The sequence below is a fragment of the Vicia villosa genome, linkage group LG1 (genome assembly GCF_029867415.1).
Source record: "Vicia villosa cultivar HV-30 ecotype Madison, WI linkage group LG1, Vvil1.0, whole genome shotgun sequence".
NCBI classification, from domain to species: Eukaryota; Viridiplantae; Streptophyta; class Magnoliopsida; order Fabales; family Fabaceae; genus Vicia; species Vicia villosa.
The window spans coordinates 107703431-107729364 of NC_081180.1; the positions used below are offsets into that span (position 1 = coordinate 107703431).

General features: G+C 38.3%; 1 long non-coding RNA gene across 1 annotated transcript; it reads left to right on the forward strand.

The window, feature by feature from the left end:
* Positions 1-10938: 10938 nt before the first annotated feature.
* On the forward strand, positions 10939-12580 carry LOC131614057 (uncharacterized). The gene is made up of 3 exons (XR_009287627.1): positions 10939-11365; positions 12061-12232; positions 12453-12580. It is a non-coding gene; the product is annotated as an uncharacterized LOC131614057 (long non-coding RNA).
* The last annotated feature ends 13354 nt before the right edge of the window (positions 12581-25934 follow it).

Below are 25934 nucleotides of genomic sequence, written 5' to 3' on the forward strand. Positions count from 1 at the left end.
CCCCAGCAGAGTCGCCAGCTGTCGCACGCTCGCGAAAATCAGACAGAGTCGCCACCAATATATTTATCCCAAAGCGGGAAAGGAATATCAGAAAACCTGAGATGAATAAGAACGAGGTCTCTCGACCAGAGATAGGGTACGGGAGTCGGTTACGCGAGGGGAAGGTACTACCACCCCTCACGCCCATCGTATTCGATGGTATCCACCTATGTTTGTTGCTATCTAAAGGGTGTGTAAATCTAAGGCTTAATTACTAAGGGAATGCATGCAAATGAAAGAAAAAGAAACACGGGGAAAATAAGGTTTTTAAATAATTGTGCTCGTTCAAGCCCCGCGACTTGATGCCTACGTATCCTTTTCAGGAATCAGAGCGCCGTAGTTCGGCTCTTTAGTTTTTGTTTGTTTTTGTGTTTTTTAGTGGACGAAGTTACATTCGCACTCCGCTGCTCGACCTCTGGAGTCTTAAGCTGGGAATGGAGCGGAAATAACGTGTCCGATTAAAGAATGCCTCGGAGGCGAAATGAAGAAGAGATTTTGAACGTTTCGAGTGGAACCCTAAAGCAAGGGAGACTCGAGTTGCTCTTTGGTTTGTGTTTTTTAGAAGTTGGGAACTTACGCCTGAATGGAACCCTAAAGCAAGGGAGATCCAAGCACTCGAACGTTCCCTAAAGCAAGGGACGTTCAAGCTTCCATTCCCTTTTTAAGAATTTTCACTTTTTTATTAGTGTTTTTTAAGGTGTTTTCTTTGTATTTTTTAAAGGGATTTTATTTTGGATATTGTTAGGTGTTTTAAAGTTGAAAAGGAAAAGAAACTAGCCTAAGTATGAAGGGAATTTCTACCTAATGTTATCATGGTTTCTACCTAAGGTTGGGAATAAAAGAACATGAAAAATAAAGTTCACAATATGAGCAAAATAGTGAGTAACACAAATGGTACAAAATTGGCATACAAGCATATGGTAACAAGTCAAAATATAGTACTAAAATGAATTAAAAATACTACTATTTTTTATATTGATTTTTATGAAAGAAAATGAATTATAAGTCAAGTAAAAAGACTAAAAACAAATAGCCTAAAAACTAATATTTTTTATGATTATTTTCTATGTCAAAAAATTATGTCAAAGTCTAAAAATGATAGTGGAAAAATTAGCATCTTTATTACCTAAAAGAAACACAAAAATCCAAGTAAAATACTAAATTGCTAATTAATTTTTTTTATGAATCCAGGGGGTGCATGTTGAGATTATGGTGCATAAGTGAATCTGGGCGCAGGGCCCAATGGTTGTCCTAGAATTTTTGTTTTCAGAAATTTGTTTACCAAAAAAGAAGTGTGGGCTCAAGAGGGCGAATAATGCAAATGGCCCAAGAGCAGTTTTTTTTGTTACAGACAAAAATGCCAAAAAAGGTTATAACGGGCTCAGAGATGATGAATAATAGTTAATGGCCCAAGACTTATTGAGTTGATCCAAATGATTTTCAGAATTAATGCTTTTGTTTCAATTAATCAGATTAATCAACATTAACCTAAATTAATTATATTTAATACATAATTAAAACAACTCATAAAAATAAGAAAAAAGGAAGAAATAAAAAGGGGATTTAGGGTTCGTGTTATGACCCTTCATCTTTCTCACCCAGACCCTCTCTTCACTCTCGTCTTCCTCCTCAAAACGGCGCCGGAGAAATCATTCTCTCCGAGCGGCCACTGCCACGAATCAAGCATCTCCAACCTCCCCTCTCCAAACCTTCGTCTTGCCTCCACCGCCTCACCCTCAAATTTTCTTAATCAGGCTAGACAAAGAAAACCTAAAGCCAATCGGCAACGAGATCAAACGCGAACCACTATGAATCACAGAGCAAGGCCATGGAGGAAATAAACAAAGGACGCAAATCTATCTCATGGCATCAAGAAGATCGAAGAAAGGTCAAAGAACTACTTACCTACCGGAGTAGCTCCGGCGGCTCTTCGACGATTGTATGCCGGCGAAATAAACGCGTCGGAGAACTTCAATTTCAGGTAACCTTCAGACGTATCTCAATTCCCGTTCTTCTCCTTTCGAATGTATCTTCGTCTTCTTCTGATTCACTTTCGTTTTCTATGCTTCTGCGTTTGAATTGATGAATGGAGAATCGAAGGAGAAAATTGATGGGAGAAATCAAGATTGGAGCTTTGAAGTTCTCAGGTGAAGGGTGAGCAAAAACGGTGGAGTTCACAGAGGAATCTGAGAGCGGAGGGTTAAAGATGGTGATGAATCGAGAGTGGTGCTCAAGTTGTGAATGAATGGTGGAGGTGAAGGTGAATTGTGAAGTGAAAGGAGTGAAGAGGATCGAAAAAATGGTTGAAGAAGCTGAATGAAGGTGGAGGTCCTCATTTTATAGCAATGAAGGTTAGTCATTTCTGTTATCTGTTTCTGTTAGAAGGTAGTTAGTTGGTTAGAAGTTAGAAAACAGTTAGTTACATGTTAGTAGAAGTTAGTTTGTAACTGAATCTGTTATGAGGTTGTTAGGGTTGGTTATAGACGGTTAGATGCTGTTGAGAAAGTCAGTTATGAAGAGGGTAGAATGTTAGTTAGAAGATGTAGCAAGTTTGTTACAAGTTAGTTTAAACTGTTAACTGAAATTGGTTATAAGGCTGTTAGTTTTGGTTAAAGGGAAAATGTTGTTTGAGAGCTAGGTTGTTGGCTTACTGTTAGAATTAGTGAAGAGGGCTGAAAGTGCAAAAGAGTTAATTGCTATGTTAAAAAATCATTTAGGCCATATTAGGATGTTATTGAAGAGTTAGGGAGTTAGGATTAGGAGAAGAAATTAAGGTAATAATTCTGTTGCTTCAAAATCAATGGGATTGTGGCAGTTAGAAAATGAAAGCAGTTGTGAATTTGTTTAGGGTTATGGAGGATTGATTATGAAGCTGTTGGAAATGGTTCAAAATGAATATGGAATGTGAATGGTTTTTTTTATGAATATGTGTGGGTTTGTGAATGTATTGAATCTGTTTTTGCAGGGCTGATTGTATCTATTTTTCTTTTCCGAACCGATGCATTTTTTTGTTGAAGTTGTAAGCTTGGTATTGGTTTTGTAGATGACAGCATGCATTGTTTACCGGCAACTTGCTGCAGCTTTAACTTGAATCAGATTCGTCCTTAGATTTTCCGGGAAAGAAGACTTTGAGAAGACCTCGAATCAGAATTGGCACGAAATCCTTATACCGTTGTTGAGCTGAGAGCATATCTAAACAACTGCTTATTTATCAGAACTTGGCAACAGGCTGTTTGGTGTAATCTTTTTTTGTAATTTCTTCTTGTGATGTACTTGTAATGAGTGAGACTTGTAGTGACTTTTGGTATAGGATTTATAATGAACTGAATTTTGAATCTTTGTAACGGAAACGGTTGACTTGACTTTTATGTTGATTTTTCCAAAGTAACTTGTACTTTTAAGAAATGAATTCTGCATTTTCCTCTTCTTTATATATTCTTCAAAGGCTTTAGCTCAATCTCTAAGAATCACCAAGTATCTAGGGAAATAAACCCGAGTGTTTGAAAATCATCTGATCAAGCGATCTTTAATTGAACAAATACCAAACATCCTTCCATTCTTGATATGATAATAAATAAGTCTCTGCCAAGATCCTTTGATTATGAATGCATATGATGCAAATGCATGATTTTTTAGATGGTTTGAGTAATAGATATGCAAATGGTGTTTTAAATCAAAAAACCACATAGGAAAAAATATAGGGCAAATTTTGGGGTGCAACATCGACACCAGGAGGAGACCTAAGCATGATCTTCAGGACTGAAAGAATAAGATCTCTTACGATCTATGACTCAACATCGACTCGACACTAGGAGGAGACCTAAGCATGATCTTCAGGACTGAAAGAATAAGATCTCTTACAATCTATGACTCAACATCGACTCGACACCAGGAGAAGACCTAAGCATGATCTTCAGAACTGAAAGAGTAAGATCTCTTACGATCTATGACTCAACATCGACTCGACACCAGGAGAAGACCTAAGCATGATCTTCAGGACTGAAAGAATAAGATCCCTTACGATTTATGACTCAACCTCGACTCGACACCAGGGGGAGACCTAAGCATGATCTTCAGGACTGAAAGAATAAGATCTCTTACGATCTATGACTCAACATCGACTCGACACCAGGAGAAGACCTAAGCATGATCTTCAGGACTGAAAGAATAAGATCTCTTACGATCTATGACTCAACATCGACTCAACGTCAAGAGAAGACCTAAGCATGATCTTCAGAACTGAAAGAATAAGATCTCTTACGATCTATGACTCAACATCGACTCAACACCAGGAGAAGACCTAAGCATGATCTTCAGGACTGAAAGAATAAGATCCCTTACGATTTATGACTCAACCTCGACTCGACACCAGGGGGAGACCTAAGCATGATCTTCAGGACTGAAAGAATAAGATCTCTTACGATCTATGACTCAACATCGACTCGACACCAGGAGAAGACCTAAGCATGATCTTCAGGACTGAAAGAATAAGATCTCTTACGATCTATGACTCAACATCGACTCAACGTCAAGAGAAGACCTAAGCATGATCTTCAGGACTGAAAGAATAAGATCTCTTACGATCTATGACTCAACATCGACTCAACGTCAGGAGAAGACCTAAGCATGATCTTCAGGACTGAAAGAATAAGATCTCTTACGATCTATGACTCAACATCGACTCAACATCGAGGGACAAAAGAAGACATTGTGTCAGACACTCATCAGAGATTGAAGATACCTCACATCGGCACCGTGGTTGGAAGAGATTTGAAATGTAGTAGCAGATATCAATCAGAATTTGTAAGGACAACCTTTTGTGTGAGGATGTGTCGTCGTCTTGATTGGGTGCGGATTTGTATTATCTGGCTTATGCTTTGTATGCATGTTTGAATTTTTCTATGGCGTAATGCTCCATTTTGACGGATATGCTACGCTTTTGAGGATGCAATGCTATATGCAGTGAGCGCTATATGCAGAGTGCCAAATAAAGGCATTAGTGATGTAAACACCAGGGAGAATCCGCTTAGTGTTAAGGACCATGTGGAGGTGCCAATAAATTTTGGACTTTGATTTGTAAGATGCACCTTGAAGAATAGCTTGTGACTTCTCACCATGTGCCACCGCTTGGAGGATTTTCAACTTGAGGAGATTCCCTCGATTCGCCATGTTGGGGATGAGAGATCCAAATAAGGAGCCTTGATTAGGGAAGTAGGACGACTCCTAGGAGAAATAAACTCCTATGCTTGAGGAATGGAACAAACTCTCGGGAGAAATAAACTCCATGCTTGGGGAGATACCAGGGTTCCAGGAGAAATAAACTCCTATGATTAGGGAGAGGACAATAAAACTCAGAATTGTGCCCCAAGCTTCGTGACTTATGGAGGAATTTGCCCCCAGTGGATCCTTGGAGAGATTTGTCAAATCTCGACGTAACTGCCCCAGATTGGTTGAATTTGAGAGATTCCTCGACGTGATTGCCCCAGATTGGTCAAAGCTTGAAGAGATTTATCGACATGATTGTCCCAGATATGCTGAATTTGAGAGGTCAAACCTCGATTCAATTGCCCCTGATTAGGTACATCTTACTAGAATCCTCAAGCTTCCATTGTCTTGAAGTCAAACAAACATGGAAACAACTTTACCACGCTCAACGGAGTCTTCAAATTCTTCCTCTCAAGGAAATCAAGGAAAGCATTAACTGTTCATGCCCAACGGAGTTCTTTGGATAACTTGCCCCTTGATGGTCACCATTTAAGATAATTGGCTTTTACTCCTCGGAGTTCTCAAGTCTCTTGTACTTTGACATAGTCAAGTTACTCACTGATTCTCACCATGGTAATTTCCTTGATGTTAAGCACATATTTTGTATGCAAAAGAATGTTAATTCTAAGAATGATAATTCTAATGCAAAGCCTATGTTAGTCTTGAAGTTGTAAAACTTTTTTGTGAAATGAGGTCGCGACCTCTTGTGACCGAATCACTAGTTGACACAACCTCGATTTTTTGCATATGGAAGATAAAGCAAACGTACGATACCAACATGGATATGATTCTCACTTCATTGGGAGTCATTTAAACGCTATCTCATCGGAGTGCGCTTTCAAAATAAACCCTACTTCAATTAGGACTTTTAAGGGTTGTAATTTGGCCGGGTTCACGGTTTTTAGAAAACAAAGGATTTTTAGGCTCAAAATTATTTGTACCCGCCCCCTTCGTGATGTTCTCCATTCCTATGTTCAGTTAACTCGACACGAGTGTTCATCCCTCACAAGGAATTTGAAATGGTTGAGGAGTCAATGAGGTTTTTTGGACATGGCGGTCGCTCACCTTTTATTCTTCTGATTCATTGTCACACGACTTTGTTCTTGCTTGGCAATTTCGTCGTTTTTTTTTTCTTTTTCCATTTTCTTTTCATCTTTTCATTATTTTTTCGCCATTTTTTTTTTGCTCTCTTTTTTTTTTGAACAAGTCGTGTGACCTCGCATAGTCTTTGATTCGTTGGAGGTGATTGCGACTGCCTCACTCCTTTGATTTGATGAAGGATTACCATTGTGGTATCGTCATCTCTTGATCTCTTGATGGGATAAGGATAATCATTGCGGTTTTGACATTCCTCAACCTTTTGAAGGATAACCATTGTTGTATCCTTAGATGCGTACCCTTTTGGTGAGTTTTGAACACTCGATCAAGTTAAATGAACACTACCCTGCCCCAAGGTTAAGATAAGGGTTTTTTATGATTAGAAAAGAAACTCCTACTTCAAAGCTCAAAGGGGTTAACGAGGGTCTATCTCCCTTATATCTCCGGTGTTTGAGGATTTGAAATAATGCATGTACATCCTCAGTAGGGTTTTATTCAAAATCACATGATTAGAGATTTTTCATTTTTATTTTTCATCATTCTCCCTCCGCTCTTTGCCTAAGCAAGCGATTAGTAAAGTTGGTATCGTAATGCCAAAATATTATATGAGTGAAAACGAATGGATTTCTTCAAGACAAACATAAACAATGTATTATGATTTTCATTCAGAAATTAACAAGTTTTTACATGCAATCAGTGCTTAAACAAACAATGAAATATTACAAATGAGAATGCAATAAAGAAACTAGATGAATGCCATTGTTGAGGAGACTTGACTCCGTCTGGACTTGTTGAGCTTGAATACTTTCTGCAGTTCCTTCCAAACACTTCAGATTACTTCAAAAGAGAACTCCAACAAAGTCACCCATGAGTTGTAAACTTTTGCCTTGCTTTAGGGATTCGAGCAATGCGAGTGATGCAATGCTCAAGATAAGAGTATGTCTTGCTTATCCCTCGTGCGGGAGCCCCAAGCATATTCATCGAAGAGGTATTTGCCATCAACATGGAGGAACCTTGTGTGGTCACCAAACTTAGAGAAGCTACTTGTTGCAAGGAGAGCTCAAACACCAACTGAAGAACCAACCTCCATGGATACAACTGAGCACAAGAACCTTGAAAATGAGAGATGCTTCTACAGAACATTTTGATTACCCCTCGGAAAGAAGATTCTGACAAAGTTGCTCAAGAATTTGTGGTGCTTTTATTATTATCGTACCAATGAGTTCAAACAAGGAAGTAACCTTCTACAAAACAGGAAATACTGAAATGAAATGATGATCGCCATAATTGAGGAGCCTTGACTCCATTTGGGCTTATTATTCTCTCTTTTTTTTTTGTGATACATTGTGGAATACGGACATTCACTTATGCATGAACTCTTCGTTTTATGTGCAGGCCATTTGGAGTGAATGATATTGCTTTGGAATCAATGAGATCTTGAATTTGCTGCTTCAGCGCCCTACAATTCTCAATATCATGGCCAGGTGCCCCAGAATGGAACTCGCATCGAGCATTGGCATCAAAACTGGGGGGAAGCTTTTCAGGCATGGACAAGTCGCGTAGCTCAACCAACCGAAGTTCCAGCAAGCGGGGAAGTAACTGAGCATAAGGCATCGGGATCGGATCAAGAACCCTCTGAGGCATCTTAGGTTTTTTTCCACACATCCGGTCTCCTTGATTCATTCTAGGGGCATGAACATTTTGACGTGGAGGCAATGGCACTTGAAATCGAGGGAGAGCTCCCTGAGGCATCCCATGAGTGAAAAGAGATCCTATTGGGGAGAAGGAATCAACAACTTCTGTTGCAGCAACAGGAACAACATCACCTTCATTCCTTAATACCGTCTTCAGAACTTCCATGACCAAGCTCAATTGAGTCTTCAACTGACTATTTTCCTCCTTTAGTGCATCCTGATTATGGACCAAGTCTTGCATCTCCAACATAAGATGACCCATTTGTTCCCTCATCTGATCCATTTCCTCACGGAGTTGTTCCATAGTTGATCTTTGTGGCGGTGAGAAGTCAAATCCGTTATTGATCTTGAAATCTGAAGAGAAAGGGTCCCATAAGTATCTGAGAGAACCATGAAATGCATGATAGTGTGAATGCATGTTTCGTTTATGAGAGATCCTAAAGTCTTTTCGCACGCTTTTTAGTTCTCTTTTGGAATCAAAGCCCTTTTTTTTTGTATAGAATATCTTTTCTTTTTTCTTTTTTTTCTGCTTTTCTATTTCTCTTTTTCTTTTTTTCTTTCCTTTTTCCCCTTTTTTTTTTTTGGAAATAGACTTTAGGATCCCTCACAAATGAAGTGGATGGAACAATGATGTTATGCAATGCAAAGGCGTGGGATCAAGGTCCATATAATCCTAATAGCATATGTACAATCTCTGGATAACTGATGTAAAATCTCTGCATAGGTCAAATGTCTCAGGATCAAAGGTTCGACGCCTTTTTGAATACCAGAATATCAAGCACCATGAGAACAGACCAAATAAAGGTCCGACCTCAAATATGAAGAAGCAATGGTATGTAGGAGCCAAGGTTTCCTGTCCCACCCCAATCTCACGGGTATGAATTCTAGACACGGACAGGTGGTCCCTAATGGTCACTAGGGTCTACAGTTCCCATGGGGTACAAAGTGTTTGAGGCAACAAGCGTGCCAGACACAGTGTTCCATGAAAGAACCTCGCCCAGTTGTGGTACCCCATATTGAACTCATCCATAGCAAGCGCTACGATAGTCAACATGAGCATCCACGCTAATCCTATGTGTCACTTTGCCTGGGTAGTGGGCCTTTTACCTCATACAAACCCCCCCACCTGCAAAACAGAACAGAAGACCCCAAGGAACACAGAATATAATCCATATGCATGATGTGCAAACAGAAATAAACATGATATGCAAGCAGAAAATAAACATGCAAACATATATACAAGATATAGACATAAAGCAAATAAACACCCAGTAAATAAACAAACAAACGCAGGCTAGGATCGACTCACTAAGGATGGACCAGCAACAGGTCTAGCAACATCCCCAGCAGAGTCGCCAGCTGCCGCACGCTCGCGAAAAATGAACAGAGTCGCCACCAATATATTTATCCCATAAGGGAAAGGAATATCAGAAAACCTAGCAAATGAAGGAACAAGGTCTTGCGACCAGAGAATCTAGGTATGGGAGTCGGTTACGCAAGGGGAAGGTATTAGCACCCCTCGCGCCCATCGTACTCGATGGTATCCACCTATGTTTGTTTCTATCTAATGGGTGTGTACTATGTCTATGTCTAAATGCGAATGAATGCAAAAAGAAATACGGGGAAAAGAAGGAAATATTTACAAGTGTGCTCGTTCAAGCCCCGCGACTTGATGCCTACTTATCCTTTTCAGGAATCAGAGCGCCGTAGTTCGGCTCCATATTTTCTGTTTGTTTTTGTGTTTTTTAGTTGGGCGGAGTTAACGTTCGCGCTCTTGCACAAGGGGACAGCCTAGGATGCAATGGAGCGAAAATAACGGTGCCCTTAAGAAAGCGAGAGAAGAGAGAGAGAGAGTTTGAGTGTTTCGAGGAAATCCCTTAAGCAAGGGAAACTCGAGTTACTCTTTGGTTGGTGTTTTTTAGGAGTTGGGAACTTACGCCTGAATGGAACCCTTAAGCAAGGGAGCCACAAGCACTCGAACATCCCTTAAGCAAGAGAAGTTACAAGCTTCCATTCCCTTTTTATTAGTCAAAGTATTTATTAGTCATTTTTTTATGAGTTTTCTTGGTATTTTTTATGGGAGTTTATTCAAGTATTTTTAGATGTTTTATGTTGCAAAAGAAAAAGAGAAACTAGCCTAAGTATGAAGGGAATTTCTACCTAATGTTATCATGGTTTCTACCTATGGTTAGGAATAAAAGAAACATGGAAATTAAAGCAAAAAGTGGAATATACGAAGATAGCGTAAGAACATAAAAAAGACCAAGTAGAAAATATAGCACAAAAGTGAATTAAAAGTACTATTAGTTTTATTGATTTTTATGGGAGAAACTATTTTGAATTACAAGTCAAGTAAAAAGACTAAAAACAAATAGCCTAAAACTACTATTTTTATTATTATTTTTATGACAAAATTAGTATTCTAATCAAACACAAGAAATAAAGTCTAAACTAATATTTTTTTAGTGCTTATTTTTTTATGTTAAAAGAAATTATGTCAAAGTCTAAAAGATAGTAGGAAAATTAGTATTTTTATCACCTAAAAGAAAATAGAAAAAAGTCTAATTAAACCTAAATTCTAGTGATTAAAAAAGAGGAAACAGGGGGGTGTAAGTTGACTATGGTCGTAGAATTAGTAAAACAGGCGCAGGCCCAATGAATAATGGCCCAGCAGAATTTTGTTCAGCTTGGTTCTTTATCAAAAAAGTGATGATGGGCCTCAGGGGGGTGTATGTTGCGATTTCATGTGAGGCCCATGGGTTTGGATTCAGTCTTTTTTTTCATATTCCTTTTTTATTCAGATTTTTGGTAATTAAATTAAAATTAATTAATAAAAGAGAAATAGAAAGGGGAATTAGGGTTTACCTGGTATGAATCCTGAGATACTCGGACTCTCTCTTCTCCCGCGTACACGTGAACGGCGCGGCGGACTACTTCTTCTCCGATGAACGGAACCGCAGCGCCACCATGAGGCCATCACGTAACGACCTTCACTTCTCTCTCTCAGCATCTCCGATCTTCTTTCTGCTTCTGTATTCGGATTCACGATAATGATTAGGTTGATGATGATAACAGCTCAGGTAACGGTAATTTGTTCTTGTTCATAGCACTCGGATCGGCGAAGCTTTGTTGATGCGTGCGGAGGTTATTGGTGGAAGATTGCGAGCGGTTATAGTGAAGAGAAAAATCGAGATTGAAGAGTGAAGGAATAGAGTTATGGTTCGAGGAAGAAGGAGATTTGAGGAAGACTGAAGAATTGAAGGTTCCAGGTTCAATCGCGAGTTCTCTTTTTGATTTTTCCGTGTCAATTTGTTCTTCTCCTTTTCTATGTATTATCGATTCTCTTCCCCTCTCTGTTAGTGATGATTGAAGGTGAGAAAAAATGGAGAGTTGAAGGTGATGAAGATGATAGAGTGAAGGAAGAGAATTGAAGATGATGAAGATCAGAAGATGAAGAAGACGCTGATGAATGAATGGAGATGGAAATGGTGGAGAAAGATGAAGATGTGTGAAGGTGGTGAGTGAAGAATGGTTGGAAGTGGTGTGTGTGAAGGTGGATGAATGGAAAAAAAATGGCGTGAGATTTTGGATTGTGGAGGGAAGTTTGAATTTATAGAGGAGGTGAAGGTGAATGTTAGTTATGGAGGAGAACTGGGAGCCGTTAGATTGAGTGAGGTAGTTATGAAACTGAGGGTGTAGATTGAGTCAGTTGGATTCAGTTAGGTTTGTTATTTCTGTTATGTGATTTTTCTGTTATAGGTAGTTACACTAGTTGGTTAGGAAAGGTTAGTTATATGACAGTTAGAAGTTGTTAGCAACTGTTTGGATGAGCTGGAATTAGTTAGGTTGGTTAAGTGAATGTATGTACGTGTAGTTAAACTGTTACAATGAAGTGACCGGAACTGTCATGAGGCTAAGTGTTATGTTTAGAAACTTCCGAACTGATACACTCTCTCTTGCGCAGGGGCTTGTTGTGACAAAGCCAACCGATTCAGGATCAGTTTGAGATTGATACAACGCTGCCAGTTTTGCTGCCCATAAGTCTCTTATCAAGTTGCTGGATCTGATGGTATGCTAGTCGGTCGGGAAGCGCATCTGATGGTAATATCCTCAAGCGGAACAAAGGCACTGAACTGGTATGGATTTGAATGTCCTTTTTTGGAACTGCCTTGATTATTTGATGTATGTATTGATGCAGAATTTGTATTAGCCTTGGATGAGTGTGAGTCCATTGAATGTCGTGTACGTATGGATGTGAATGTGTGGGTTTATATGTATGGATGAATGGTGTTATGGTATGAGTTATTGTTTCTTTTCTGGTTTTTATTTGCTGAACCGATCCTTTTACCTGTGTAGGAATTTGATTTAATTGCAGACTGGTTCATGAGCCGATACGATTCAATTTTGTGGCGCGGTTTCGGACTGACAAATGGTTTGTTTAGTAAGTGTATGCAGTTAGTTTTGTATTTTGATGCAGGGGCTGGTTACAAACTAGTTAACAGTTAGAAAAAACAGTTGGTAATGAGGATTGGTTAACATGTTTAGAATCTTATGGCAGGGACTGATTTTGGTTTGAATGCAGGGAGTTTGGGCATTGACCGATTTCTTTGTTATGATGCAGAATTTGATTTTTTTGCCGGTTATGCAGGCTTTGACTACTGTACTGATGTTGCAGAGTTCGCTTGCAGCCGATTAGGGAATGAGACAGGGTGGTTTGTAATGAATGGCGATTCGACGATGTCGGTTCAACGTGTTATTTTTGCAAGGTATATGGTTCTGAGATATTATTTGTGAATGGTCATGGAACTATTTTGGGATAGCTGGGATCTGTATTAGAAATGTTAATTGGTGGATGAAGTTTGGCTAAGCGTAACATTAGTGTTTGGTTAGTGATTGCATTTGAACATAGGTTTAAAACTGTTAGGTTGCAATTAAAATGGTAACTGTGTTTTTTGGTATGAAGTGTATCTGTTTGTGAATAAATCATGGCTGATGTGCATTTGTAGTGATGTTTTGGAACTGTCATGAGGGTGGACTATTGTAGGGTTCTGTTTGAATTATAGTTGTTTATTTGAAGGTGGTTTTAATGTATGCTGGTGTGAGGTTTGATGGTTAGAGGTATGTAACTGTCTCGGACCGAAACAAATGCACTGGCTGTTAGCCTTAATTTAGAAGCACATGCTTTGGATTTTGATGGACTGTTTTATTGATAAGTCAACTTGGTTTTATCTTGTGACAGGTTTGGCATGGCTAGTGAAGTTCTTGGCAACAGGACGGAGTCGAAACGGGAAGAGAAAGGATAAGCTGAAGGTGTTATGATAGAAACTGTTGAGTTCTAGGATATAGGCCTATAGAGTTTGTAAATAGTATAGATGGAATGGATTTTTTGTAACAAATCATGTAATATGGAGTGGTTGTTTGAACTAACAATGGTCTGTAGAAATTTCCATGGTTTTTGTTGGATTGACATGAAGACTTCTTCATATTTTATAGATATAAAACTTGGATTGAGTTCATTTTGTGATTATGATGGGTGTATAAGGACCCGAGATTGATGAATGACATGAGCTTGATTTGAATTTTGAATGATGACTTTTCTTTCTTAAATACTTGTACTCAATCTTCAATAGCAGTCACGCCATGACTTGTATTAACAAAGAGGATTTGTTTGATGACTTGTAGCACAATCCTCTTAGATGAATCAACCTAATAACCTTAATCCAAAAACCTTGATCCAATGGTATTAGGGAAATAAACCCCTAGTCAAGAAACCCATATACACAAACCATCTGATCAAATGCAAGACCTGTACCAATCATAGTTTTGATTATGTGTCAAACATCCCCTTTTTTGAAGAAATGAATAATCTTTTGCCAAGATTATGTGAAACTCTGGCTTGCTTCATGACCCTTGATCCCTTGCCAGATTATTGATTAATGAATGCATGAGTTATGTTGATGCCTTAATGGAGGGTATGTACATGAATGTGAAGCCTAAGCTAGATAAAAGTGAAAGGGTAGGACAAATTTGGGGTATGACAGTATGGTGGCAAAAAGGTTTGATTGATTAGCCAGCCTTGTGGCAAAAAAGTTAAGTTGATTGATTGATTGATTGATTGATTGTGATGATATAGAAGAGATACTCCTATCATAGAGATGATAAATGTCTAATCTCCTAGGGTTTTTTGATTTGGATATTGGGGATGCTTATAAGAAGCCCGTGGGTCCTTGTACGAAGCCCAAGAGGAGGCTATCCGAGGGTCCTTGCATTGTAAGCCCAAGAGGAGGCTATGGGAGGGACAATCCAGGGTCCTTGCATTGTAAGCCCAAGAGGAGGCTATGGGAGGGTCACTCGTTTGTACAAAGCCCAAGGGGAGGCGTGGTATAGTTGGTTTGAGCTCTTAGAGCGATTTCACCGGGAAACCATACTCTATGTCCTAACCTAAACTAGGGAGATTCTTTGCACGAAGCCCAATAGGAGGCTATGGGGAACCTAGTGTTGTACTAAGTTGAACAAGTATAACACAATCACAAACATGAACAAACATGAACAAGTATGAACAAACATGAACAAACATGAACAATTATGTACAGTTATATATATATATATGACAAAGTGTGTGTATATAATGGAGTTTATGAAGGAAATATACCTGTAAGCATGATCCATTTGTACACACGGGTCTCGGGACTTATACTCGGGGAAAGACCCACTTGAGTTTATTCAAAGCTATGTAAACAGGTATTTACAAAAGGGCTTGGGACTTATACCTACATGGAGGCCCATGGTATTTTTGGGAAGATTTAAAGAAAACCTTCATTTTTGATTTGTTGCTCGAAGTTAAAAAACAAACTGATCGAGATATGTACAAAAAGGTGAATGTACAATGAAATACCTAATTTCATGTACGGGAATGGGACTTATACCTACGTGGAGGCCCCTGTTTTATTTACAAAACATGGTTGACTGTTTTATTTACAGACGCGTCGTTTGAAAAACTGTTTGAAAGTTTGTTTTGAAAGAAGTTTTCTGTTTGAAGAAAAACTGTACAAAGGCAAAGGTCTGTACCAAAGGGGCTTGGGACTTATACCTACATGGAGGCCCATGGTATATTTGAAAGGTTTTGAAGTTTCTTTGAAGTTTTGTTGTTTTGAAAATGATTTGAAAACTGTTTGAAAAGATTAGAAATGGGACTTACACTCTCTAATATTCGAGAGGCCCCACTTCGTTTTTGAAAATCAATTGATCAATCCAAAAAAATTTAATCAATAGTTTCTTTTGAAATTAAAAAGAGATGGTTTATTGTTTTTGAAAAGGATTGCGATTGCTTGTTTTAAAATGGTTTGAACTTGAAAGAAATTAACTTAATTAATATAAAAACAAATTTTATGCTTAATTAAGACCTAAGTGATTAGGGTTTGATCACAAAAATATTTACAAGGATTAGGTTTGAAAATTAAATGAAAAAATAATATTTAAAGTATTTAAAAACACTTAAAAATGTATCATTTTAAACCTAATTAAAAGTATATTAAATAAATCTTTTTTTGTGATTTTTTTTGATATTGTCAAAATATGTATATTAAATAAGAGGTGTATAAAAAATGAAGAAAAAATAAGTTAATTTGCTATGTTAATTAATTAGATGAAGTTTGTTAAAAAAATGAATGAGAAAAGTGGCAAAAAATAAGTTTTTGGTCCTACCAAGGTTTGAACCCACGCCCTTATGTTCATCAGCCAAAACACACAACCAACTGCGCCACGCTTGTGGCTTGTTAATTACACGCGTTCAATTAAATATATTTTAAATCAATTTCCAGAACTTCTCAAACCAAAAATGGCGCCAAGAACACAACCCTAACTAGATTTTGAAAATCTTCAAAACTGAATCAAATTGATCAAGTAAAGGGTCTATCTCACTCGGTTTTTCACGAGGAACATGATGGTGCCCTCATAATTCATTTATCTTTGCTCTAAGGTGATCAATTTTATGATGAACACTAAGAACCCTAATTCTGAATTTGAACATGAAATCGTGTAGGATTGATGAATTGTGAAATTGATTGAGGGTTATTGATCAGTGATAGTGCAGAAACAAGATAGCAACTCAATTTTTCATTAATGATGCATGTATGTATGAGTTTGAAGTTCAAGAGAGCTTACCTTCAAAAACGGCCAACTGAGAATCGAATTCTGCAATAGAGGTGTTACAGAAGTTGTTTGATGATCTGGATAGCTTCAATGGACCTTAGAGAACATGTCTGGATGCTTGGAGTGGATTGAAAACATCTGGATCACTTGGTGGAACCCGATCTGCAGTAGTACCAAGTATGAATCGAGCTTGATGATTCTGAGGTTATTGGCTATATGTGATGGATTGTATAGTTCATATATGATATATGGATGATGTTAGAAGTGATAGTTTGGACAGAAATGATCTGGAATGAAAATTGGCATGATAAGGCTCTTCATGTGTTCATATGGAGGTTGAAAAGTGAATCTGAGTTTTGGGGTGATTTGGGGTGTGTGAGTGGTTCAAACACATCCCATATGATGTTTATGGTTTGCTAGAACCATCACTTTGGCCAGAACTTCAAGGGTTTGGAGGTTGGGATTTCTACCTCACTTTGAAACTTGAAACTTGCAATTCAAGAAAGAAGAGAGAAAACCTATAATTGTGAGGTTTTGGTGTCATTTGAAGAGTGATTTGCACCTCTATTTATAGGCCAAACTTTCTGAATGCAGAGCCTTGCAACTTGCTTCTTTTTTGGTGATTTGGCACTTAAGGGATAGAAAGGAATCTTACCATTAAATGCATATGGTTAAAGTTACTAAACCATGGTTAAAATTGGCTATGCTTCTTATCTCTTTCCCATCTGTCTCAAATCAGAAAATATCTTCCAATTATTGCCTCTATGTATCATTACTTGGTCCATTTGGCAATTTGGTTCATAACTTAGTGAAAATGGTTTGAAATTTCAAGTGAGAATGATCACTAAATGCATAATTCAAAACCATAGCTATGCTCCATATTTTTTCATGCTCTTGGACATTTTGGAAAGCTCATGTTACATACTTCAAAACCCTAGTTGAAAGTTTCTTCAAGACCTTTAAGGAAATGGGTGAAAAAGATCCATGAACTTTGAAGAAAATGAAGTTTTAAGTGAAATTTTCAAAAGATACCAACTTTGAAGCTCCATATCTCTTAAATGGTTGATCTTTTGGAAAAAATTTGTATGTGACAAAGTTGTTCATTGGATCAAAATCTACAACTTTCATGTTGGAAGTTTTTTTCAGTTTGTATGTGAAATTTTGAGTTATTCCCTTCCAAAGTTTGGAAAAAACCATTGAAAAACACTTAGAAAATTTTCTAAGTATGAAAGTCAAACTTTTGACTTTTTGATTCTTGATTGATTTTCTTGATTTTTCTTCATCAAATGACTTCATATATCATATATTGATGATTTGAAACTTCAAAAGTCATGGTTGACCAAAATTCCTTAAAAGTCAATGGTGATCTTGTACAGTTGACTTTTTCAGACGAATCGCGTTTCTGGAGATTTCAAATGAATCAAGTTATCCTCATCCAATGAGTGGTATGAATGGATCATATTGAGGTATTGGAGGATATTGAATCATGGTTTGAGTTGTGACACCATGTCCTGATTAAATAATCAGTTGTTCAGTGAATCAGGTCAAAAACCCTAATTGTCGACCAGATGAAATTGATGACTGTAGGTCTTGAATTGAGATACAATTTCCATTGTATATTGTCATAGGGATTATTTGAAGATGATTGAAACCTTTGATTGACTTCCTGGGGATTTTTAGGGTTTCCCAAATGTGATCCCTGATTTTAGTCCCTGATAGTTCAAAACCCTAATTCTGATGATTTGAAATTTCACTGTTGATCAATCCTTGTGTAGGAGATGTCTTGAGCCAATGGATTAGGTCAAAATAATGCACTTGGGGTCTTGAGGTCATGTCCCAAGTCATTAGGTCAAATCCTAAGCAAAAGTCAAGAGTATGCTGTCTTCAGTCAAAACCCTAATCTGGTTGATTCAAAATCCCTGAGCTTGTTGAAGTAAATCTCCAAGGACCAAATGTTGATTGTTGATGAAGATAGTTCATTTGAAATGAAGGGGGAACAAAACCCTAATTGATTGTTACTTGTACTGATGAGTGATTTCTTGATTAATCCCTGCTGAGTCACAAGTAGCAAACACAAACTATGCAATTTGTTAGAGATGCAAATGATGCATATGCAAATGATATGAGGTGGTATCTTAGGTCAAAAATTGGGGTATGACACATGTCTACTATGGTCATCAAGTATGGTTAGAAAGTATCTAAAACCATGAACAGAAGTTGTACCAAATGGTCCCCATACATCTAAATGGATTAGGTCAAACAGATTCTCAGCATTTTTATTACTTATGGGAAAAGGCATACATTTTTGTCTAGATTGTTGGCAAACATCACAAGCAGTATGAGCACTCCTAGGAATGTAGCTACACACTTTATTCATACATTCCATCCTATCAAAAGACAAATGCCCTAGCCTTAAATGCCATAATAAGGAAGATGCTACAACATTAGAACTACTTTTAGTGAAAATACTCGACACAAATCCTGCAGCTTTTTCTCTATGGACTTTGTGGGCAGCTTCCAAGTAGTATAGACCATCAAAGGCTTTAGCTGAACCAATCCTCCCCAAATCCTTCTTTGCCTGTATCATACACTGATCAGATTCAAAACTCAAAATACAACTCTGCTCTTGACATAGTTTTGAAACTGACACTAAGTTAACTTCAAACTGAGGCAAATATAACACATTCTTAATGATCAATTCATAAGACAACTGCACACTACCACTTATGGATGAGACTATAGAGTTTCCATTTGGTAGATTAACCATAATAGGGCTTATTCTTTCATATTCAACAAAAGAATCTAAGGAGTGACTTATGTGGTGAGTAGCTCTTGTATCTAATATCCAACTGATACTATTCTTAGCATTAAAGTTATCAATGAAGGGTTCAGAATTACCTCCCTTAGCTAGATTCATAGATCCTGTACTTTTCTCTAGTAAGGTCATCAAATTCTGGTACTGCTCCTTTGTGAGTGTCATGCTCCCTCCATTGTCACTTGTTGAGGCTACAGCAGATTTTGAATCCGAATCTTCAACATCAACCTGATTGGCATATGATGAAGATCCACTTCCTCTTCCAAAACTTGGTGGATAACCATGATTCTTGTAGCAATTATCAATAACATGCCCTGTCTTACCACAGTAGGTGCACACTTTCATATTGCCTCTACCTCTCCCTATAGAGGGATTTCCATAGCCTCGACCTCTTCCAAATGTTTTTGAGCCTTCAACAGCATTCACCATCCCAGGTGCTTCCTCAATCACATTGCTGTTAGAAAAATTCAGACCACATATCTTCCTTTCTTGTTGCATTACCATTGAAAATACTCTATTGATTTGCGGCAATGGATCCATTAGCAACACTTGAGATACCACACCATGAAATTCTTCATTCAGACCTATTAAGAATTGGATAATTCTATCTTCAGCCCTAAAGCTTCTACTATTGCGCATTGCTTGACATGCACATGTAACACGACACGTGCAACTTGGCATGGGGCGATACTGATCCAATTCTTCCCACAGACTTCTCAATTCAGTGAAATAATCAGAAATCTTCTTGCTACCTTGTTTCAGATTTGTTATTTCTTGATGAAGTTGCGCTACTCGAATTCGATCTCCTCTCATAAAACGATCTTTGAGATCATTCCACATATCCACGGCATTGTCAATGAACACCACACTCTGAGCAATGGATGGTGTTATTGAATTGATAATCCATGTATGAACTAAATTGTTGCATCTTTGCCACGCAACATAATTCAGATCATCTTCTCCAGGTACTTCTATAGAACCATCAACGAATCTGAACTTGTTCTTCATGGCAAGAGCACGTCTCATCTTCATCGACCAAGCGTGGTAATTATCACCTGATAACGCCGGAGTTACGCACACCGTCGATGGATTTTCTGAAGGATGCACATAATATGGATCAAGATGATCTTGATTCTGATTGTTGTTATTGTTCCTCGTCATCGATCAAGCTTCTTGAAATGCTGAGAATCGAAGAAAGTAGAAAGAACAAAATCACAGTGATTGCTTCAAGAAAGCTTTAATCACTATGAGCAAGAAAGATCAATGAATCGCAGCGGATGCAGAGCAGGATCAACCTGCTCTGATACCATCTAAGCAAGTAAAACGATTGTAAATGTTATGCAAAACTCCATTGATGGAGTGTGAACAAGCAGAAGAAGAAAAGCTTAAGCAAAGCAAAATAGAGAAGAAAGAGATTATTGATTACTTGTTGAACAAAGTTAGTTACACAATGATTTATATAGTTGATAGAGAAACCTAACTGAAAACCCTAATTAACTGAATACAGTTAAGCTTAAGCTATGTAACTACTTTGCCACGTGAGCTTCATGCTTTGTCATACTATGTGTTACATTTATTTTGAAACGATTTGTATGGATTTAGGTTCTTCGATATCTTTTGCATCTGGAAATAATTTAGTTTAAAATTTTGATTGCATTTTGAAAATTATTACAACTTAATTTTTTTTGTTAATTAACTTTGAGGTATCATTGGATATCAATGTAATGATTGGGTTTTTTAATAAATCAATGCTTCAACAACATTTTAGAGTTCTAAAATTATTTAAAATTTTAATTATTTGGTATTGTTTAAATTTCGTTATAGAAATTTATTATAAAATATAAGATTAAATTTTTTTTTAACTTGTTTGCTTAATACTTTGAGTTAATAATTATTTTTTAACAAAAATTAAGAAATCAATAAATTTGATTACAATATATATTTGACTTATATATATTTTTAAGAATCACATTTATAATTTTAATTGTAATTTGAAAATTAAAACTAATATCAGGGTAATTATCTATTACATTTTATAAACTTATATATAAAAATATATATTTATATTAATTATTTGGATGTGATAAAAATTAAATTTAAATATTGCTTTTGTGATTTGATTATTTAATTTGAATTTAAAAGGTTTAATAAGCGAATCATTTTATTTTATTCGTTTCGCTTCCGTATTAAATTATTATTAAGCATATGTTGTATAGATTAATTATTAAATCAATTCGAAAACTTTTTTCTTATTCTAAAACTTTTTTTTTTTTTGAATGATTTTCCTAGTTCTGCTAGGGTTTGTTTCTTCTTCTCCCACTGAGAAGTTTTGATCTCTTACTTTTCCTGGAATTTTGGTCCGATCTATCGTTGACTAACAGAGTATGGGGAGTCCGAATCTCAACAATCTATCTCTGCAGGAGGAAGATGATGAAGAAGGATTTTGCTTTGATGTGGCGGATGATGGAGAAGCCGCGAGTGATTTACGGTTATGCCTGGTAGGGAGATTCTTATGTGATAAACCGATCCATGTCATGTCTATGAAGAAAAGAGTGGCGGATATGTGGCGTCCGGTCAAAGGGGTCATCATCAAGAAAGCACAGGAAGGATTGTTTTTGTTCCAATTTTATCACAAGTTAGATATGGAGGCAGCGTTAAAGGGAGGTCCGTGGGCTTTCGGTAGCCATCTTCTGATCATTGAGAGAGTCGAAATCGGTGTACAGTTTGAGAATATCCCGCTTTTTCATGTCGAGTTCTGGGTACAGATCCACAATCTCCCGGCGGGTTTGATGCTGGAAAAAGTGGGAAAAACAATTGCAAACTACATTGGTACATTTGTTGAATATGACAAGAACAATAACTCGAGCTTTTGGAGGCAGTATATGAGGCTACGAGTTAAGGTTGATGTCCGACATCCTTTAAAGAAGAATACTAGGGTGAAGAACAAAGGCGGCGAATGGTGCACGGTTTCTTTTAAATATGAAAATCTGAGTCTTTTCTGCTTTGTCTGTGGAATATTGGGACATTCTGAACAGAAGTGTGAAGTTCGATTTGCAATGGAGGAAGATAATGGAGTGAGGGGTTGGTCTAATGAGCTTAGAGTGGAAAATAGAAGATTCTTTACCAATTCAAATTCAAGGTGGCTTAAGGAGGAAGGAGAAGGTAGGGACGGCAAACAGTGTAAGCATCCTAGCAGCACTTCGGAGAGTGCTTTTCACGCGCAGAGCCCTGAGAGTGGAGTAGGTACTGGTTCGGAGGGGACCCCACGTGCATTAGTTGTGAATGGAACGTTTGAAAATGGAAATAAAAGTGGTACAGTTATGTTTGCTCAACAAAATATTTCCACATCATTACCAATCAATAGCATTAATGTAGAAAAGGCTACTCATTCAAATGTGGCATTAATTAGAGAAGGAATCTTTGCAGACAATATAACAAGGCAATCATTGGAATTTAATTTTGCTGCCTCCCCACTTCACAATTCTGCCTCGGCCCCACCAACATGGCTGGCCCACACGAACCCAATTTTTAACCAATCAGAAACCCATGCTACTCTTTTGTCCCAGCCAATCATAAGCCCAAATTTACACAACATGCAAACTATTGAAACCATGAATTCTCAACTTGGCCCACGTGAAAATGCTATCCCCCACGTAAAAGACAATACCCAGCCTCAAAAAATTGTTTCGTTAACCCCCAGGTCACACAAGTTTAAACCAAAAAATAACACATCCACCCATGCTAGCAGTAACCAAAAAAACCAGAAAACCATGTTCATTTCAAAAGCACCTACTGTCCTTAAAACGTGTAACACCAAACAATCCCAATCTGAAGATGCCGCAGATGAGTACTATGAAGGCCAACTGGAACGTAAGCGACGTAGGGAAATAATTACAAGCAGTGGTGAAGGGAGTGCAGGAGCAACTCAGTCTTTTTTATCGGCAGGTCCTGGCAGCCAGGACTGCCGGGACAAATGAGGATCCTCAGCTGGAATTGCCGGGGCCTGAGCAACCCGAGAGCAATTCCCAATTTGCGACAACTTGCTCGAGCGCATCATCCAGATGTCATGTTTCTCTCCGAAACGCTGTCAAACAAGCAGAAGTTGGAGAGTGTCCGTGTGCTTTTAAAATTTGATTCTTGCTTAGCTGTTGACGTTATCGGTAGAAGCGGAGGTTTGGCGGTGTTGTGGAAGAATACAGTAAAGTGTAGTGTTGCTAATTTCTCTAGAAATTTTGTTAACATAGTGTTTCAAGATGATTCGAAAGGTGAATGGCGACTTACTTGCTACTATGGATTTCCGGAACGAAGTCGGAGAAGGGAAGCGTGGGATATGTTACGTGATCTAAGTAGCATGGCGGATAGTCCTTGGTGTGTAATTGGTGATTTTAACGATTTACTTTCTCAAGACGATAAAGTCGGCATCCACCAACATCCGAATTGGTTATGTGCTGGATTTCGTGAAGCGGTCAGTGACTGTAATCTCAAGGATATTCCTCTAGAGGGGCATCCGTTCACTTGGATAAAGAGTAGGGGTACCGAGCATGCGATCGAGGAACGGTTAGACCGTGCACTTGTCACGCAGGAGTGGCTGGACTTATTTCCAGAAGCAAAACTTGTTAATTTGTTAGCTTCGCATTCCGATCATAGCCCCATCCTTTTGGAGTGTGAGCCGTCTCGGTATAACCGTCGTTCGAATTACTCCTTTAAATTTGAGAATGCATGGTTACATGAGGAGGACTTGGGGGAAGTTGTTAAGAAAGGATGGCTTTTGGATGACAACGGGGAAGTGTTGCAACGTATTCGTAATTGTGCGGCTGAACTTTCTCAATGGAACAAAGTGAAGTATAAGCAGAAGCATAGAAATCTGTCGGTGCACTTGGCAGTCATGGAAGCTGCCCGTTTAGTGAATGATACAGCAGCTGCACGTTCCTTTCTTGATGCACAGCGAGAGTATAATCAAATCCTGATTCGGGAGGAAATTTTCTGGAAGCAGAGATCAAAAATGCATTGGTTACGGCACGGCGACTCGAACTCCAAATTTTTTCACAGATCAGCTACTGTTAGAAAGCAAGCTAATCATATTGGTATGTTACTAGATGATGATGGTAATGCGGTCCATGGTCAAGAGGAGTTATGTCACGTGGCCAAGTCTTATTTTGATAAGTTGTTTGAAGCCAAACAGGGAGCTTATGATCCAGTACTAAATTGTATACAACCGGTTATATCACAGGGAGATAATTCTAATCTGATATCCCAAATCTCCAAAGCAGAACTTTATGAGGCGCTTCTCCAGATGCATCCAGATAAATCTCCGGGTCCCGATGGATTCAATCTGGCCTTTTATCAGCATTTTTGGGAGTTATGTGGTGATAATATTTTCCAGGCAGCGGTGTCTTGGCTGGATAGAGGTTTCTTTCCAGCGGAACTAAATGACACGAATATTTGTCTCATTCCTAAATGTGCAAAGCCGAAAGATATGAAGGAGCTTCGTCCCATTTCTCTCTGTAATGTCGTTTACAAGATTGTTGCTAAGGTATTGGCAAACCGGCTGAAACTTGTTTTAGATAAATGTGTTTCGGAGGAGCAATCAGCTTTTATCGAAGGGCGTTCTATTATGGATAATGCTATGGTGGCTACGGAAATCATCCATGCTCTGAAGAGGAAAACTAGTGGCAACATAGCCCACTTGGCGTTGAAGATTGATATTAGCAAAGCTTATGATAGAGTTGACTGGGGGTTTCTTAAAGGCATTCTCTTCTGTATGGGATTTCATGAGAAATGGATTCATTGGCTTATGATGTGTGTGACTTCGGTACATTACTCTGTTCTTGTTAACACTGATAGAATTGGACCCATTATTCCAGGAAGGGGACTGAGACAAGGCGACCCATTGTCTCCATATCTTTTCATACTTGTTTCCGAAGGATTATCCGCTCTTATTCGTGGTGCCGTAGCTAGTGGTGCTCTTCATGGGGCACATATCTGCAGGGGGGCACCTAGTGTGTCCCACTTGCTTTTTGCTGACGACTGTTTTTTATTTTGCAGGGCTAACCTTGTGGAGGTGACTAATCTTATGGAGATTCTTAGTATTTACGCAGAGGCAACCGGTCAGGAGATCAATCTATCAAAATCAGAAGTGTATTTTAGTCGCAATCTCAGTAGACCAGCACAGGAGGATCTAGCCAAAGTAATGGGGGTGAGGCATGTCTTGGGCACAGGAACTTATTTGGGTTTACCATCTATGATTGGTAGAAGTAAGAAGACGGTCTTTTCTTTTCTTAAAGATAGAATTTGGAAAAGAATTAACTCCTGGAGTGGTCGATCCTTATCTAGAGCAGGAAAAGAAGTTATGATCAAATCAGTCCTACAGTCGATCCCATCCTATATTATGAGTCTCTACTTGATCCCGGATGGCGTGGTGAAAGATATTGAAAAAATGCTGAATTCTTTTTGGTGGGGAGGAGGTCGTCACAACAAAGGCATTAGGTGGATGTCATGGGAGAGGATGACTAGCTTGAAAAGTGAAGGAGGTATGGGATTCAGAGACTTTAGATCCTTTAATTTGGCCATGATTGCAAAGCAAGGGTGGAACTTTTTGTCGAGACCTAATTCTCTTGTGGCTAAACTCTTCAAAGCAAGGTACTTTCCTCGTTCCTCTTTTCTTGAGTCCAAGATTGGTAATAATCCAAGCTTTGTCTGGAGGAGTTTGTGGAAGGCGAAGGATGTGTTAAAGTTGGGGAGCAGGTGGAGTGTTGGAGATGGTAGTCATATTAAAGTGATGTTTGATCCGTGGCTCCGTGAGAAGGATAGTCGGTGGCTGAATGGCCCTCAAAAGCTAGATGCTTATGATCTCTTTGTCAAAGATCTTATGC